Raw genomic sequence first — 16,562 nt, 5'->3', positions numbered from 1 at the left:
AGAGGGGTGAAATGCTTCACCAAAGGTTACACAGCAAGCTGCAGATACAGCTGGAAGAGAGCCCTTACCTCCTGACTCCCATCTCCAGTGTTGCAGTGTTGGATCACCCACCCCTGCAGCCGTGCCCCTCTCCCAGCAAGTCCTTTGGTGAGGAATGATGAGACATTCCCTTAGCTGGCACCCTGTGCCCATGGATCCCATCCCCTCCTGCTTCTGAACCACAAGACAGCTGCAATGGCAGCCCAACGTGTTGGGTTGTGCTCCTCATGGCTGGGAGCTGCTGATGCTGTTCTGGAAAAGGCTTCTCCATGAGCAGCATGTGGCCCTGGCCCTGGTCCTGCTCCTGCTCCTGCCCTGCTCCTTGCTGAGTTTCTCAGGGGATGTGCCAACACAGAGGACATGCCTGGGTAAGCAGTGAGACCTTGAGGCTGCATCCACTCCTCTGAGAGCAGAGACCTGGCCAAAGGGTGTGCTGAGGACAGGTGATACTCATCCATGCCTGCAGGGTACAGGAGCTACTCTAAAGCAGAAGTTAGGCTATGCAGAGCTCTGCTGCAGAAGATTCAATGCCTGCTTTCTATTTAAGTCTGCAGAAACCTTTCTGGGTTTGAGTCCAGCATAAGCACACTGTAAGTCTGTAATTCCCAGAGAGAAAAGCTTTTGTTAAGAGGGTAGGAGAGGCTAAGAAGATGTGTGGGAGGGTGCCACGCGTATTGGCAGCACTGTAGGTGAACGTGAGACCTTGCCTGCTGTGAGCAGCAGAGTGCAGAGCAGGGGGCATCAACACTGGAGGTCGATGTGGCCGTCTCCTCAGCTCCTTGAGATTCCACCAGGAGGATGCCAAAGCAGCAGCTCCTGGCAGCCAGCACAGGGGGATCAAGCCCAGGATGTGGTGAGGAGCAGAAGTGCCGAGCGTGTGTGCGCAGGGTGTGTGGGAGGCTGCACGTGTGCACAGCATGTGTCTGGGGAGCTGCAGCACTCAAGTCGGGTAAGTCTGGTTAAAACTGACAGTCAGCTGTTGCACTACATGAAGAAAGGAAATAAATTAAGTATGGGAAAGTCAGTGAATGTTTGCTTTTCCTGTTGGGCACCTACAGACTCTTCTTCCCCATTGCAAATGGAGTGGTACTGTTATTAAACCTCCTGGTACCTGGAGCTCCTGAGGAGGCTGTTCCTTTTCTGGAGGCACATTTAATATTAACCTTTGTCAATGATTCCTACTTCACCCATAAACATGGCAGCTCTCAATGCTTTAGTCCCTCACCTCTCAGAAAGGTGTCTTTCTGCTTTACCTTGCAAACCCAGGGTTTGGTCCCCTCTGTTCCCACACTGAGAGGAACAGAGAATGTTCCAAATGGGTTATAATACAGCTCTGTTTCCACTTACAGGGGCCATGGACCCGAGGTGCTTACTGAGAAATGCTTCCAGCTACATCCCAACCTCAGCATCTCCCAGTTCCAGTTCAGGAGTCTGGTTCTCCTGTTTCTCCTCTGTCTTGCTGCTCTTTGCAGTTCTACACCATCCCATCCCAGTAAGCAGCTGCCAACTCAGCACATTTGCCACTAGACGGGTTGCAGCTTTGCTGCTGATAACAATCAGTTGTTCTGTACACATTGTCCAAACTCACTTGGTTGTTCATTAAATTTATCCGTGGCTAATTCCTTCAGCAGCCAGCTTGGATCACTTTCCCTTTAAACATTGCACTTTCTATTGAATATCTATAGCAAAGAGAGCAGGGGGGCTTTTACATACCAAAGAGGAGTGAGAGCTCAGCTCCTGTTCCCAGCACAGTGCTGGTGTGAGCTGAAATATGAGAAAAACCCAGAAGATTCAGGTTCCTGAGAAATCCCAGTGTGTCCTCCCCCATGCGAGCATCACACATTGGGAAAACATCAACTTATAAAAGAGAGGAGATATTCACTAATTCCCCTATGCACCTCTTCATCCTCTCTACCTTTCCTTTTAGGTCAGAGTCAGGATGATTGGAGTTGTGATGGCTCCTAACCAAGGGTTAACTACATGCCTGAAGATGTCTAGAAGGAATGGACACATCTCCAGTCAGGAAGCTGCCTGTATCAGTGCTGAGAGCAGGGAATGGTGCCTGAGGCAACAGAGGATGGGAAAGCACAAGTGGGTCTAGACAACTATCACACCATCAACTTTAATTTTTTAGTAGTATCTTTTTTCCCCCTGTAGCTGCTGTAGAGATGTTGTTTCACATTAAGGATTTATGCACACCACGGGGCTGGTCCCCATGGAAGCCATAAAGCTTACTGAAGTGGGATTATTTTGTGTGTAAGGCAATACTGTGAGGTGCACTCAATCTAACTCCTAACAAGTTTGAATCTGAAATTAATTTGTTAGCTGCCTTTATGGGGCTCCACTTATGTAAGACCTATTCTGGGGATTTGACAAAAGGGACAGGGGGAAGAAGGGAAGAAGGGGCAGAGAGGTGATGTCACCAAGTATAAAGCCCTTGGGTAGGAGGCCCAAGACTAAAAAAAAGCTAAATCTGGACAGAAGCAACCTCTGCATTAAAGGGGAAGCTTGGGGGAGTCAGGCACTGGGTTTTGATCCAGAAATTGAATTGCAGCATTCTGCCCAATTCTGCCCCAGGTACACTCTCTCCATGACTTTGGGCAGTGCCCTTCCATGAATTTTTTGCCTCATTTTCCATCATGGAGACACAATAATATTTGACTACTCAGAATTGTTGAAGAAGCCATCATCTGGGCAGCCCCTTGCAAAACCCAGTCCTCTGCCCTCAATGCTCACCAGATGTTCCTCTCCTATAAGCAGTGAATGTCAACCATCTCAAGGTGGCAGCAAGCTCTGCCATGCAGCAATTAAAAAACAAACTTAAAACCCCAACAAAAACACACATCAAACAACAAACAAAACCACCAAAAAATCCAAAAAAGCTACAAACCCATTTCCACTCAGGAGCACTACAGACCCCAGCTCTTTGGGTCCTTCTGCTTCATGTCAACAGACACAATCATGCAACATTTGTTAATCAACACCATCAGTGGGTGAGCTAGGACAGAGACCAGAGATCAGAGACAAGAACTGGGAGAAGAAAATGTCAGATGTGCTCATTCTGAACCACGTTCCAGTCACTTTCCAGCAGGGTCCACCACGAAGCCACATCCATCAGTGCAGAGATTGCTGTTACAACACCTTTTAGCTTGTGAGGCAGTTTCAGATGGCCTTATGCTAAGCTGAATTCAGGCTGGAACATTAAATGTTCCTTGTCTTATGAATCTTCAGGATTCTTGGAGGAAAAATAGGCAAGTACTTTCTGTAAAGTGCAAGTTGTATTTGAATGTACACTTAATTTCACTGTGATTGATATCTGTGTGTTAATTATATTCTATTTTAGGCAATACCTTTGCTGTCACAAGGCAGTGCCTTTTATCCAAGGAGTTCAAATTGAATTAGAGACATTAATTAAAGCTCTCAGCACTCTAGTAAGGCAGGCAAGTGCTGCTACTCCCATTGTTTCTTGAAGTAAGAAGAAAGGAATAAAGCTGGGTGTCTACTTAGCCACTTAAAAGGTAATTTTTATACAGTGGGATAGCTCAGAATGATAGATTTTCCACAAAATGATACTGCAAGGTCTGTTTCATACGAGGGAGGCTGTGCAGTGCCAGATCCCTGCTATAAATGGGAAGGCAGAATGCAGGAGCTCTGATGCTCCATTGCTTGCTGTAGGCACTCCAGTACTTCTTTGCCTCCTGGGATTTCCCACCTTTCCTCTAACCCCTGTACCTTTCATTTATCCCTTCTATTAGATTCAAATTGGTCTTCCTCACATTCCCTCTGTTTTCTTATGCCCATCGTTGCAAACTATTTCCATCAGAAACGCAGACTCAGGAAACAGAAATTACTGCACACATTATTTGTGCTGAAGGAATAAGTCCCCTCTCTCTTTAAGCTTCACGCACCAATAATTCTTTCTTGTGTCCCACATTTGGTTCTTGGCAGGTTGAGAGAGGTTTCTGCCTGCTGCCATTTACCAGAGGGAAGAGGCTAACAATTGCTATTTGTATCTGTTCTGCAGCAATTTCACACGCTGCTTTAGGAGGCTGATAAATTAGTAAAAGACTGAAGTGTCAAGGGAGAGATGAAACAGCTTCTGTTAGCTCAGAGCTTGACCCTGCAAAGTGACAAACATCTGACCTCATTTCTGCAAATGGCTTAAGTGCATCCTTAATTTTATGTATGGGAGAAGCTCTTCTAGTTTTTAGCCAACCATCCCTGCTGTAAGGTAACTGTACCCTCACGTGCCTGCTAGACAGGTAACTCCTGCCCTGCACATCAGGATTTAACTCCTGGGGGGTCACTGCATGCAATGGGATCAATAACATTTATGACCCATCACCTAATTCAGAGATGGTTCATGGAAGTGCTGGAAGACAGCTACTGCCCATGAAGCCAAGCTGAAGACACCTTTGGTGTGGCAGGGCTGAGGGAAAATGGATGTCAGGAAACACAGATGGAAATGGATGTGGAATCCAATCTTTCAAGGTTTGTTCAGTCATGAACTTCTGTGGATAACCCTGAGCCCTGGGAAGACAGAATTTGGCTATTTCTGACCTCGATGTCTTTCTAGCTCAAGCTACAGATGCTGGCTCTGACTTTTTGGATGACTGTGCCACGTAACACTGTAAAATCCTAAATGACTGTAAGGCTATTTCTTTATGGAAGTGGCATTTCTCCATTTCAGGCAGTGATGGGTGAATCCCTCCCCAAACCTTGGTAATTCTGCCCTGATCAGTGTCTAAATTTGCACTTATTCTTGAGAAAATTCAGTTTAAAATATGCACAAGGGGTTAGATCTGAGGGATGTTTATCAGCTGAAACATTTTTGGGAGAGGAAAAGCAAGAAAAGAGGATGAGAAGTACCTTTCCAAAACTACCAACACAGTCCACAAATCCACTGCATTTTTGCCAGCTCGCTCATGCTGAAAACAGTAATGATTGGGATATGTCAGTGTTTTGGTTGTGAGGGCACCAAGGGGAAACATTTTCCAAGCCTCCATTTAAAACTACTAGAGATTTTGCTTTTGATTCATCTCTCCAGCCTCTTAGGAGAGAACCCTTACGAAAACATTTCTTTTGACCCCAAATGACTTAGAGTAGAAAAGGTTGTTTTCAGTTTGTCAGTGCTTTGCTTACAACTTGTCAGAATATTCAGTGAACCAAACCCACCCTTACCAACCCTCCGTTAATAATGCAGTTCAGCCAGCAACAGAAACTCTGCTCCCTGCCTGTAGCAAGACAAGACTCACACTGGTAAGAACCAGGTGCCTGGTTTCAGCTCATTTGTCTCTGCACCTCAACTAATTATAAATTACTGGTGTTATTATGACGAGGATGAGAGGTGGCTTGAAACTGATAAAGAAGAGTGCAACCTCCATCAGGTGCTGCTGGACAGAAGGAATTAGATTCCATTAGTCCTCATCATAAATCTAATAGCCAAGGTGCCAAAGCCACCACTGAAATCCACCATCCTGAAACCCATCACCAACAGCCACACAGGATCCATCTACCAGCACTCAGTAGGTTGCAAAGTGACTCAAGAGGACGTGCACAGGGGTCTGGTGAAGCATCACATTTTGAAGACAGTCCTGCTGAACCCTGAGACTGGAAAAGAAATGCCCCCCAAAATCTTACAATCTAATTAGAAGAGCAAGGACAGCAGATGGCCAGGGACAGATGGGGGAAAGCAAGGGAAGAGTGAGATAATGCTGCTCAGCAGGGTGTGCAGCAGTGGTGTCAGCACACCAGCAGCCCGACTGTTGGCAAGGTTTGGAGAGCTATTGTCATAAATGAGAGCTCTAAAGAGGGAGGCTGGATAATGAGCTGGCTTTGTAGATGTTTGTGAGGATCTCCTCTCATTTGTAAAGTGGCAGAGATAGAATGAATATAGATGATAATAATAATGATAAATTGCACTTTCCTGAGCTGCTTATTAAAAAAAAAAAAATTAAAAAGTGGTGGGTGGTGAGGAGCGATTTCTATTAAACACTGCCCTGAACTTGAAATTATTGTCCAAGCTAGTCCACTTCCCCATAATTTCATTCTAAGTTACACAAATGCAGCTCTGTCTTCTCTGGTATTTATGGACCTCATATCAAAGTCCAGCCATCTCATAAATGTTAATAGGTTTTTATCCTTGCAGTAGTTTTAGGATATTGGGACATGCTGTTTTTCCCATTCTACAGAATGGGAATTGAGACATGGGGTAGATTAATGGCTTGGCCTGGATCATTTTATATCTGCTTCAGGAACTCATCCCAAATCTCTTAAGTCTCAGCTCATGCAATGTCTCCTTACAGTACCCTTCCTACGCACCTTCATGCTACTGTTCCAGAATTAGCTAAGACTTGCCACAGAGCTGCTAAGAATTTTTTTGGATTGCTCATTTTGTGTCAGAAAAATGCAAACTCATCAGAGGCAAAACACTTTGTAGGATTTCATTGATTTAAGGTAAAAAAAAAAAAAAGAAGGATTTTTATAAAGTCAGTTTTTCTTTGGAATAGAACATGTTGAGTGTTCTGATTGTGTTTTGTCTTTCATTGCATGTTGGGTAATATACATTAAAATCAAAATGAAGTGTTTTCTTAAGTGGTGTGTTTTGACTGAGCCAAAACACATTTTGTAATTTATGCAGAAAAAGGAAATGTCCAAATTCATTTAATACTTCTCTTGCATTTTGAAACAAGACACACCTGCAATCCATATGCAATAAACTGAACAAAAATCATAGTATTCCCTGCAACTTTTACTGGAGATTTGAGAAAGAGAGTAAACTGAAAGCTAAGTTCAAAGAGGCTCAAGTCAGAGTCTAGAAACCCTGGGTTTTGCTTTCATGCCTCTCCAATTCCATGTGCCAGACTTGTCTTTCTAACACATTCCATTGCAACAATTTGGACCTGTAAGCAGAGAGCTCTATAATAAAAAAAAAAAAAAAAAAAAAAAATCTTTGCCAAAACTGCCCTGAAGAGCAATAATGTGACGTTCAACCCAAAAGGTCAACTCTTATCCACACCTAACATTCTTTGCAATATTTTTGTTGTTCTGAAGTTCATCCCTGGGCAGAGAGTTCACCACCACAACCACATGGAGTGATCCCAGCTCCGTAGGGAGTGGGAATTGCAAGCTAATGATGCTTATGTTGGTGTGGTAGGAAGCTGAGGTTACTGAGATACCTTCCTGCTTTTCTTGTCTCTCAGATCTGATTTTTTTGTGTTCCTCAGCCCTAACTGGAAGAGCAGAAGGGTTTAAAATCCACAGCCCATTGCTTCTTCTGGTACAGCTCCTGCTGCTGGGATAATGACAACTCTGCCTGCTAGGATGCAAAGCACCACTGAGCTCAGCTTCATTGGGCCACCAGGTTCTGCCACCTTTCAAGCTGGATGAAACCAAAGGGACCAGAGGCAGCCAAAGAGAGGGGGGAAAGGGGACCCTGAGTTGCTGGTGGCTGGAAATTCTGTCCCCAGGAAGAGCCAGCTCTCTCATCACAGTGAGCTGATGACAAGTTTCCTCTGGCCATAAAAATTCCCCTGTGCATTCAGCCAGACCAGCTCCTGCTCCCCTGAGCCAGTCCTGCCAGGTCAGCCCCGGGACCAGGAGAGCCAAGCTCAGCCTCCAGCAGAGGAACAGTGCTGTAACCAGAACCAGGGCAGGTCAAGAAGAGCATAGGACACCAGTCTGAAGCTGAAAACACTCAGGTTCAGCTCCTTCTACTGCCCTGCCTCCTCATTTAGGGGAAGTTACACACACAGGAGCTTAAACTCAGGCTAGAAATGTGAGCTAGAAGGTGTAATAGCCCCAAATAATGCCATTTATTGGCAGCTTCTGAAACAAGCCAGAAATCTTGAGTGTAGGTAGTTCTCCTGCTCCAAGCATACATCAACACAGGCTCTGCAGTCCCAGGTTCTGCTAGAAGGTCTATTGAAGTCAATGAGCCTTTGGTTGGATCTCATTGCAAAAAGATAATCAAATATCATATTAACTCTTAATTCCGAACAGCATATTAAATTAGAAGCTCAAATTAACCTGAAACTGCATTTATATAATGAGAAGATTTAAAATCTGTGTATCATGAAGGTGGGAGAGCTCCTAGCTAAAGCCATTCTCATCAGCCTTGATTCCCAGAGCCAATCTCCCTGCAGCACTTCACTCCAGCCTATTCCCTAAACCCTAAGCCTGGGATTTCCACTGAGACCGAAGGATATATGGGAAATAAAACCATCTCATTCTTACCAGTATTAAACTGTCAAACACAGAGGACTGTTTCTAGCTAGACCCCAACCAATGCCAAGAACTGAAAAATCCCAGAGGACACTGAGAATCTGCACTGGCATCTGACCATCCCAAACAGCCTCTCCCATCAGCACACTGTTCCTGCAACACAGATTTCCTAAAAAAAAAAAATAAATTATGAAGGGACTCAGTCCTTGCTGGGATTAGAGTTCAAACCACTCAGGGCTGAGCATTTCAAACATTAAAGCAGTTTGGTACCCGAGTTTAAGGCCACCACTAGCTGTGAGTTTTATTTATTTCTTCTTTGAGACTGTTCTGCTCTGTGCTAAATCCATCTTCAGACCACCTGGAGCGTTTGAGAGTCTTGGCTGTGATGCTTGTCTGTTTAGATAGACTGCAAGTAGAGCTGGTCAAAAAATTTTGACAGAACAGTTTTTCGCAGGAAAACGCAGTTCTCTTGAAATCGAAACATTGCATGGGAACATGTCAATTTTGACAAACTTTTTTCTGTTTAAAGTGTCAAAACAATTCATTTTGATTTTTGCTCTTCATTTCGGTTACACTGAAATGTTCCGTTTTGAGGAGATAAACACATTATTTTCGTGTTGTTTCAATTAATTTGTTTTGACATTTTAACATATTCTACATTGTATTGGTATCTGTTTAAACTACACTATATAGTGTGTAAAATATTTGATGGTGGTTTATTTATTATTATTATTATTATTGTGTATTACCATTACACAACGTCAAATATTTCCCACAGTATTTTAGGGCTTTAGCACTGAAACAGAAGACATTGATGGTCTCAAATTATTTTTGCTTTTAAATTTTTAGCCCACCAAAGCTTTGTGGGGGCGTGGTTCTCATCCAAAGAAGAACTCTCAGAAAAACCAAAAAACAAACAAAAAGACCAACCACAAATCAAAAGGTGAGATCCAAAGGAAATAGCATGTCCATTTTCCAAGCAGCTCTGTCAGCTCAATGACTACATAGCACAGCTCCACTTCCCTCTGCACATCAGGAAACAAACTTCTCAGCTTGTTAAAAAAAAAAAAAAAAAAAAAAAAAGAGAGAGAAAAAAAAGAAGAAATGTAGATTTTCCCAGGGTGGAATTTGTGTGTAATGTTTTCATGAGCATAAGGGATTTAAAAGTCTGAATACCATTGACCTCCTGGGGCCTTTGGCTTCCAAACCACTTATGTACTTTTAAAAGATATATTCCACCTCCTCTTGAAGTCTTTTTTTTTTTCTTTCCCTTTCTTTTATACCATATTTTTGCTGCTCTGTGCATAGCAGAGGGGAATTGCTGCCCGTGAATTTGCACCAGTGAGTCTGTGTAGGTGGTGGTAAAAGTGGGTTGAAAAAAAGGGCAGGCAAGTGGCAAAAGGGAAGAAGAGAACAGCAGCACAGAGCAGAGCCTGTAATGAGGTGACTCGAGTGATTCTTCATTTCATGGATGAAAATGTCCCCAACAGCTCCAGCACATTGACTGCAGCTCAGTGATTGAGGGCAGCAGGTCCTGGCCCCAGCAGGGCTGGAGGGAGAGGATGGGCTCCGTTTGAAATGGACAGACCCAGAACAAGGCCCACAAAGGCAGGGCTGGAACACAAACCTGGGTGTGATGGTGGTTGGAGCAGGAGGCAGAATGTGGCTCTGCACAACCAACCTCCCTTCCATCAGGAAAAAGCCAAATTTAAAGATGGAGTGAGAGCTGCTCCTCCCCAGAGCAAAGCTGCCAGGGGGAGAGAGGGCTCAGGTCCCAGCAGGGTGAGCACGCTGGTTTGTGCAATGGGAATAAAATAAGGAGAAGCATCCCTAGTCTTTGGGGGTTTACTTGAAGTGGGGGCTTTTCTGACTGCTTTTTGTCATAAAGGGACACACTGCTACTGCAGGCACTGCAGTCTGAAATCCAAATTCCCCCTGCAGCTGCTGAAGTGTCCCTCTGCATGCAGATTCCTGCTCTCTCCTGTTGCTCCAGCTGGCCTGTCACTCTGGATTACAGCTTTTTGCTAATAGTGAGCACTGCCCGAGCCTGAGACTCCTTTTAAAGGCTGAGGCTTCCACCTCCCTGCCCCACAAATGAGCATCCCAGACAACACTTCTGTAACACCTCACAGCTGGGGTGTGGAAAGGAGCAAAGTGCCTCCCATTTGTTCCTGTGCCAGGCAACAACGGAGAAAATCGAAGGCACAAAAAGATGTTTGAAGAGGCTAAGTTTGGAAAACTGTGGATTTTTTTACTTGGAAGTTTAATCTTGTCATCTTGTCATCAGAACATTCATAATACTGTAGCCCCATCCCTCTGACAGCAACGGCCCAACTGAGCATGGAATTACCCCCTGGAAGAGTCCTTGAAGGAAATGCTTCATTACTCCATGCCACGCCATGAAGTCTCTTTGGAAATGGGGAATGCTCCTGCAGGGAGAGATTGCCCACCCATGCCAGACAATGCAAATCATTAGTCCTTCACTGCCAGAGGATTTGAAGGCTGTTGACAGATCAAAAAGAATTGGCTGGACACTTGACCTTTCTCCATTGCCAGGAGGAAATCATTGACCAGGAAGAATAGCACATGCTCTGCTAGGCTCTACAAAGCCAGAAAAATAGGGTCTGGAAGAATTCAGAGCTATTTGTAAAACAAACACTGCTGCTTCAGCACAACCTGTGCAGTTGGCCAGCGTCCCCATCACTCGTGGCCACGCTGAAGAGGAGAATTCCAGTTTGGCATCAGCCAGGTGCCATCACAACTCCTCCTGCTCCAAAGGGGACATTCAGAAAAGAATTCTGCCCAGGAGGCTTTCTTGTGGATGCTGAAAGATTCACCCCTTGCAGGCCAGGAACCGGACAGGACGTTAAACTGTAATTCACAGTTTCACTGGCACTGTGTCCTGCCAAAGGGAGAGAGCAGTCCCCTCCACCAGCACACAGGCAGCTGATTTCTGCTAGATTTTCCCCACTGCCTGATAGGTCTCCCATGCCTCTGCAGCCTCCCAAAGTGACTCAGTCTGAAAGCAAGCCAGAGCAGGCGTCACATTTGTTTCTCCAACTGCCTGACTCCCAGAGAGATCCTGTGCAATCAGCTGGCCAAATCCAAAGCTGAAAAACACCTCCATCAGTGGTCATCATTAATTAATTCTGCTTCAACTTTCCTCAGGGCACCCAGCAGCTAGTCAGAGCTGTTGGAGAAAGAGACACTGCTGTGGAACAAGAATAAACAGACTTTCCTCGACTGCAGCCATGGAATTAGATAATAAATAGCTAGCTAGAGAAATAATTTTCTATGAGTGATAAATCAAATGCAGAACAGAAATACAACTGGCTTATCCCTGCGAAATCAAAGGTGTTTGGAAGGAGTTTCCAAAGAAAAAGCATGTTAGGAGTAGACTGTGCTCATGAAGACATAGCCTGAAGTTATCTATCATGTGTAATGTGACTGACAGACAGCTATTCTTGGGCATTTTATCCTTCATATAAAATTCTCAGAACCAAGAAGCTCAAGGAAGCTTCCTCCTGAATTTACATCTCTATTTTCCCCGTCCTCCTGCCTGGATTGTATGCTAGACAACATCTTTGTCCCCACAGCAGCAACACAGTTTCCCTCCTGGAAACTGTGTGCCTGGCTCCTCAGGGAGCTGGAGGTATCAGCCCCAAGCCTGGATTTGTCAGTCACTCCTCCAGTCTGATCCTTAAATGCCTCTGCTCCCTAAATCCATATGTTCTGAGCAGATTTGTCCACTGACCACACAACAGAGGCTCCAGTGACTAAAATGTTATTCTGCAGGACTGGAGGAAGTCAGCAGGAATTCTAACAGCATCCATGATGCAGGTACAGACCCTGTGATGTGCCTTGTACCGAGCAGATGGTGGTCTGATCCCTGCCAGCATGCAACACCTGTAACCCCTGTCTGACTGAACATCAGCTTCCCATCTGATTTTACTCCAAGTCCCTGTGCACAAACTCATCCAGGAGGAGGAACCAAGTGTGAGACACCTGGATTTCACATCCTGTCACAGCAAAGAGGAGAAACCTGCTGGTTTCCCTTCACCCACACACTTCCCAATTCCAAAAATCATTGCTTTCCTTTCTCTCCCCGTGTCCCACCTTTCCAACACCCTTATGCCTCTCCTAGAATATTCCATTTGGACTCTGCTCCCGTTGCAGGGAGGGTTTCTGAGCTCACTGCTGGGTCCCCTGCTCTCCTGCACACCTTCACCTGCAGCCTGAAACCAGCCCAGATCCCCCCCCTGCCCTCTCCACCTTCTCCCAGCCTTGCTCCTGCTTTACCCAGACAAGGGGTGAGCAGCTGCCTCCTCGATAGCCATCTGCAGGAGGAGAGGAAACAAGCAAAACTGGAAAGTAAGGAAAATGGAATCATAGGAAAATAAAGAATAGCTGAAGGTGTGAATGAGAAAGTGCAGGAGAAGTAGCATGTGAAAAATCTAAGGGGTGAGAAAGAGATTTATAACCAATCCCCAATCTAGTGAGGGCCGTGGAATGGGAGTAAAGACCACTATGGATTCTGCTACTAATGTTTCTGCTACTAATTTTCTCTTTGACTTCAGATAAATCTTTTTATTTGCTCCTTTTATCTCCCACTGCCCTGTATCCTTTGAATGTATTTTATTTGAGGTACCAATTGCCTTCAACTGTGTGCAGCATAAAGGAAACTGCAGTCAGAGGCACTAAAGATGCAAGACATGATTTTTAACACATACTAAAATTAAGAACAAAAAAGTGCTCGGGGATTGACTGACACTGTTTATGAATTCATGGTGAATCCATTAGCTGGTTAGTGTCAAAAAATGGGATGGGAAATGTTTAAAATAATTACAGTCCATGACTGCATTATTTCCTAACTTAAATGCTTCATATTGAAATGTTTACAAAATGGATCTAGAACGTAATGAAAAAAAAAACAACAAAACAGAAAAAAAGCTAAATAATATAGTTGTGAAAAAAGCTCTGCATTTCTGCAAAACTTAAAGTTTTTAAGTGACTTTCTATTCTCCTTTCTTCCAGTCTCACATATTAAAAACAAAATCTTTTCAGTCTTCCCCCACTCCAATTATATTTGAATTGCTAACATTAATTTTCATTAATATTTTCCCTTCATCTTTTGTTTCAGAAGCAAACTGACAAAAAAAGAAAAAAAATCATTATTCTCCTCTCCCTACTAGGAATTACAATAACTGTCTGTCAGATCTTCATAACAACATGAGGGATCTCAGCAAGGCTGAGTTTCTGTGAATTTCTTAAGCTGATGACTTTCACAGTCCTTTGCTCTTTTCCTGTCTAAACCTGCATTCAACAGAAAACTTAAGGCAAAATAATCAAATTTACAAAAAAATAAATGAACAAATCCTTGCATCAAAAATGAGAGAAAACTTTTTTCCTTTTTCCCTCTATTTCTCTGAATTCTCTTTTCACTTCTCCCTTTTTTTTTTTAAGCAGCACTGTCTTTAACATATAAACAAATAGGCATGAATTCCCTACATAAAATGGGAATATGTGATGTCCAAGTGTGTCTGAAATTAAGTACAAAATCACCTGTTTAGCTTCCTTCATCCAGTGGATTTTAAGTAAATCAGGCAGATTTATGTGAGTTAGGCATCAAAATATACATTGCCAAAAAACTTGGTTTCTGGGTTTCTTGACCACAGCATTTGTATTTATTTGGTTTAGGGGTTTCTTCAGGAAGTAACAAGCTTCCACCAAGATGAAACCCACTTCTGAGTATATTTTGCTACATTAATATTAGTTGTGAGCAATATGAGCAAGTAAAAACTCTCCAAATGCTTCTTTTCATTTTTCAGAGTCCTTTAGCCCTGTCCTGGATGACACTGCACACTCAAACACTCTGCACATCCCCACAGGGCCTGCAGAAAGCATCCTGAGCATCTTACTATAAAAATACTGCAAAAATACTGAGCTAGAAATCAGCCTTCATATCCTTTCAAAAGCCAGGGATATTAAAATTATGTATAGAAATCAAACCCAGAGTGCATCTCAGCTCTCCTGCTGATTTTCCCCAGCTCCAAGTCGGATTTACAGGATGTCTGCAGACAGCAACAACGCTGGCAGCAGGGTGTGTGCTGATCCCCAGCTCTTCAGTCCACCCCTGGTATGGCACCCGAGGGAGGGTCATGTCCCCAGCATCACAGGACTGTGCCTGTCACCTGAGGCAGGAAGGGTTTGGGGACTGTACCTCACCTCTGTGGAAGAGCAGCAGTGAGGAATGAAATAAAAGGACAAAATTTCCGTCTTCAGACTCGTTAACAAAGTGACACGAAGCACTGCAGGAGAATCCACTGGTAGGGAGGACTTAACAGCCTCTTTTGCTCTTCTTTTTAATCTAAGCAGCTTTATCATTAATTGCTATTTACTGTAAATGCTGAAGTTAGTAAAAAAGACTAATGTGCTGCACTGATCCAGCAGCCTCGGTTCAGGCTTCTTAACGCCAGTACCCACAGAATCCCACATGCAGGCTGGCACTGTGCATGGTGTGTAAGCCAAATCCCTGCATCTGTGTGCAAGAGAAGGAAAGAGATACAATTAACATATTCTGCCCTTATCTATTCTAGTAAAAGGCTAACTTCATTAGTTGTCTTAGGCAATGAGAAGATTAATTAATCCAAGCCAAGCTTCTAAACACCAAGCCATTATGCTGGAGTGGAGAGGACTTCAATGCAAACCAGTGCTGCTTTTGCCCAGCACTAGAAAGGTAAAGTCTCCATACTGCTGAGTATCAGCCTTTGGGGAGCTATATTTCCTGAGGACATGGGTTGCTGAATTCTAAAAAAAAAAGGAAAAAAAAATCCAGATTTTTCCTCATGCCCAACTTGGAGCTGAGTTCCCAGAGCGGTTCACGTCCAGCGTGTGAGCTGCAGGGCTCAGAGCCACAGCACTGACTGTAAGAAATTCAGCTCCTCTGCATGGAAACACATGCATTTAAAAAGATCTTCAGAAAGAAAGCAGCCCAAGTGACCTGCCCAAGGTCGTATATAACGTTCTGGTGACAGCCCAGGGATTGAACTATCTTGCTACAGTGCTGCTTTATTCACACAGTGCTGCTGCATCCCAAAACAGCCAGGGCTCCCGCTCCGCTGCTGCCTTCCACTCCTTATCAGTCTCCTTAGAGACACATATGTCCTGTGCTCCGTAAACCATAATATACCTATAGTCTTTTATTCACTATCCATCACTGTGCAGTTTTATTACAGCTCCCTGAATTATCCAGCCCAGTCTACAATCTGTTTGTTCCTGCCAGCCAATCTCCCTTTCAACCCTCACCGCACCTTTCAGCCTCTTCGGTGTTTTAAGTCTTCCAAGTACTTGAAATTCAGGGACAATTCTGATTCCCTGGGGGCAATCCAGAAGAATTTCACCGAGGCCAGTCTGCTGGTCTCTCTCTTTTTTAAATGCAGATGGTTGGAAATCAGAAACTAGCCCTGGTCTCTGCAGTCACATTTGAACCAATCCTTCAAGAATACTAACTCACAACTGCCATTTTAAAACTCTGATCTCCATTCTTGCCATCTATAAAATTTTATTTCTCACCCTTCTCTGCTCCTTTCATCAGAAATCAACCTTTCAATAATGCAGGTAAACTGCAATCCTACCTCATAGCTATTTTTTTATTTTTGCATGCACCTTTCTCATGCATTTTGCAGACCAAAAGCTCCCTTGTCCATCCTTCCCCTTTCCAGCCAAGCCTGTAAGCACAGTCACCATCACACCTACACAGCACCTCGGCAGTGGATTTGCACAGTCACATCTTCCTCATTTGCAACCCAGGAATCACAGGAATCATTTGTCCCAACGTGGCAAATAGTCTCAGCATTCACATGGTTGCCTTGCCAGTGAACTTTGAGTTCCCAGCTGCCAAACCTCCCTCTCTCCAGCCCCAGTCACCCACCTCTCAGAGATTTATTCTGTCTAAGGTATATGCTTCCCTTGCAGCCATCACCTTTTCAGCTTTCCCACCTTTCTTAAGGAAATGCAGCTTTCTGCCCTGTCTCAGCCCCAGTAGCAGTGGAAGAGCAGTCTCCTCTCTGCTCACCTGGGGATGCAAGTGGCCCTCAGAAAGTTTCACCTGCCAAAGCTGAGCACCCCTGTGTTTGTATACAGCAGCCTCTTCTCTCTTCCCCCGAACATCTGACTATGGCAAGAGGACAAAAATGGCTGATACAAGAGGAAAGGCAGGTTCCTCTTTCCTCCCATCACCAAAGTACAAGTGATTCTGGAATGTGGCAGGCATGGGCACAGAAGTGTGCCCAGTACATGGC

General features: G+C 44.3%; 1 protein-coding gene across 1 annotated transcript in view; it reads right to left on the bottom strand.

Moving 5' to 3' along the window:
* The window catches only part of BRINP1 (BMP/retinoic acid inducible neural specific 1), an 81,693-nt gene that overhangs the window by 55,686 nt on the left and 9,445 nt on the right, over positions 1-16,562 (bottom strand). The gene's annotated exons all lie outside the window — the stretch shown is intronic.

The sequence above is a fragment of the Heliangelus exortis genome, chromosome 22, assembly GCF_036169615.1.
Source record: "Heliangelus exortis chromosome 22, bHelExo1.hap1, whole genome shotgun sequence".
In the NCBI taxonomy this organism is placed as follows: domain Eukaryota; kingdom Metazoa; phylum Chordata; class Aves; order Apodiformes; family Trochilidae; genus Heliangelus; species Heliangelus exortis.
The sequence above is the reverse complement of the archived record's forward strand: the minus strand, read 5'-3'. Positions and strand labels throughout refer to the sequence as shown.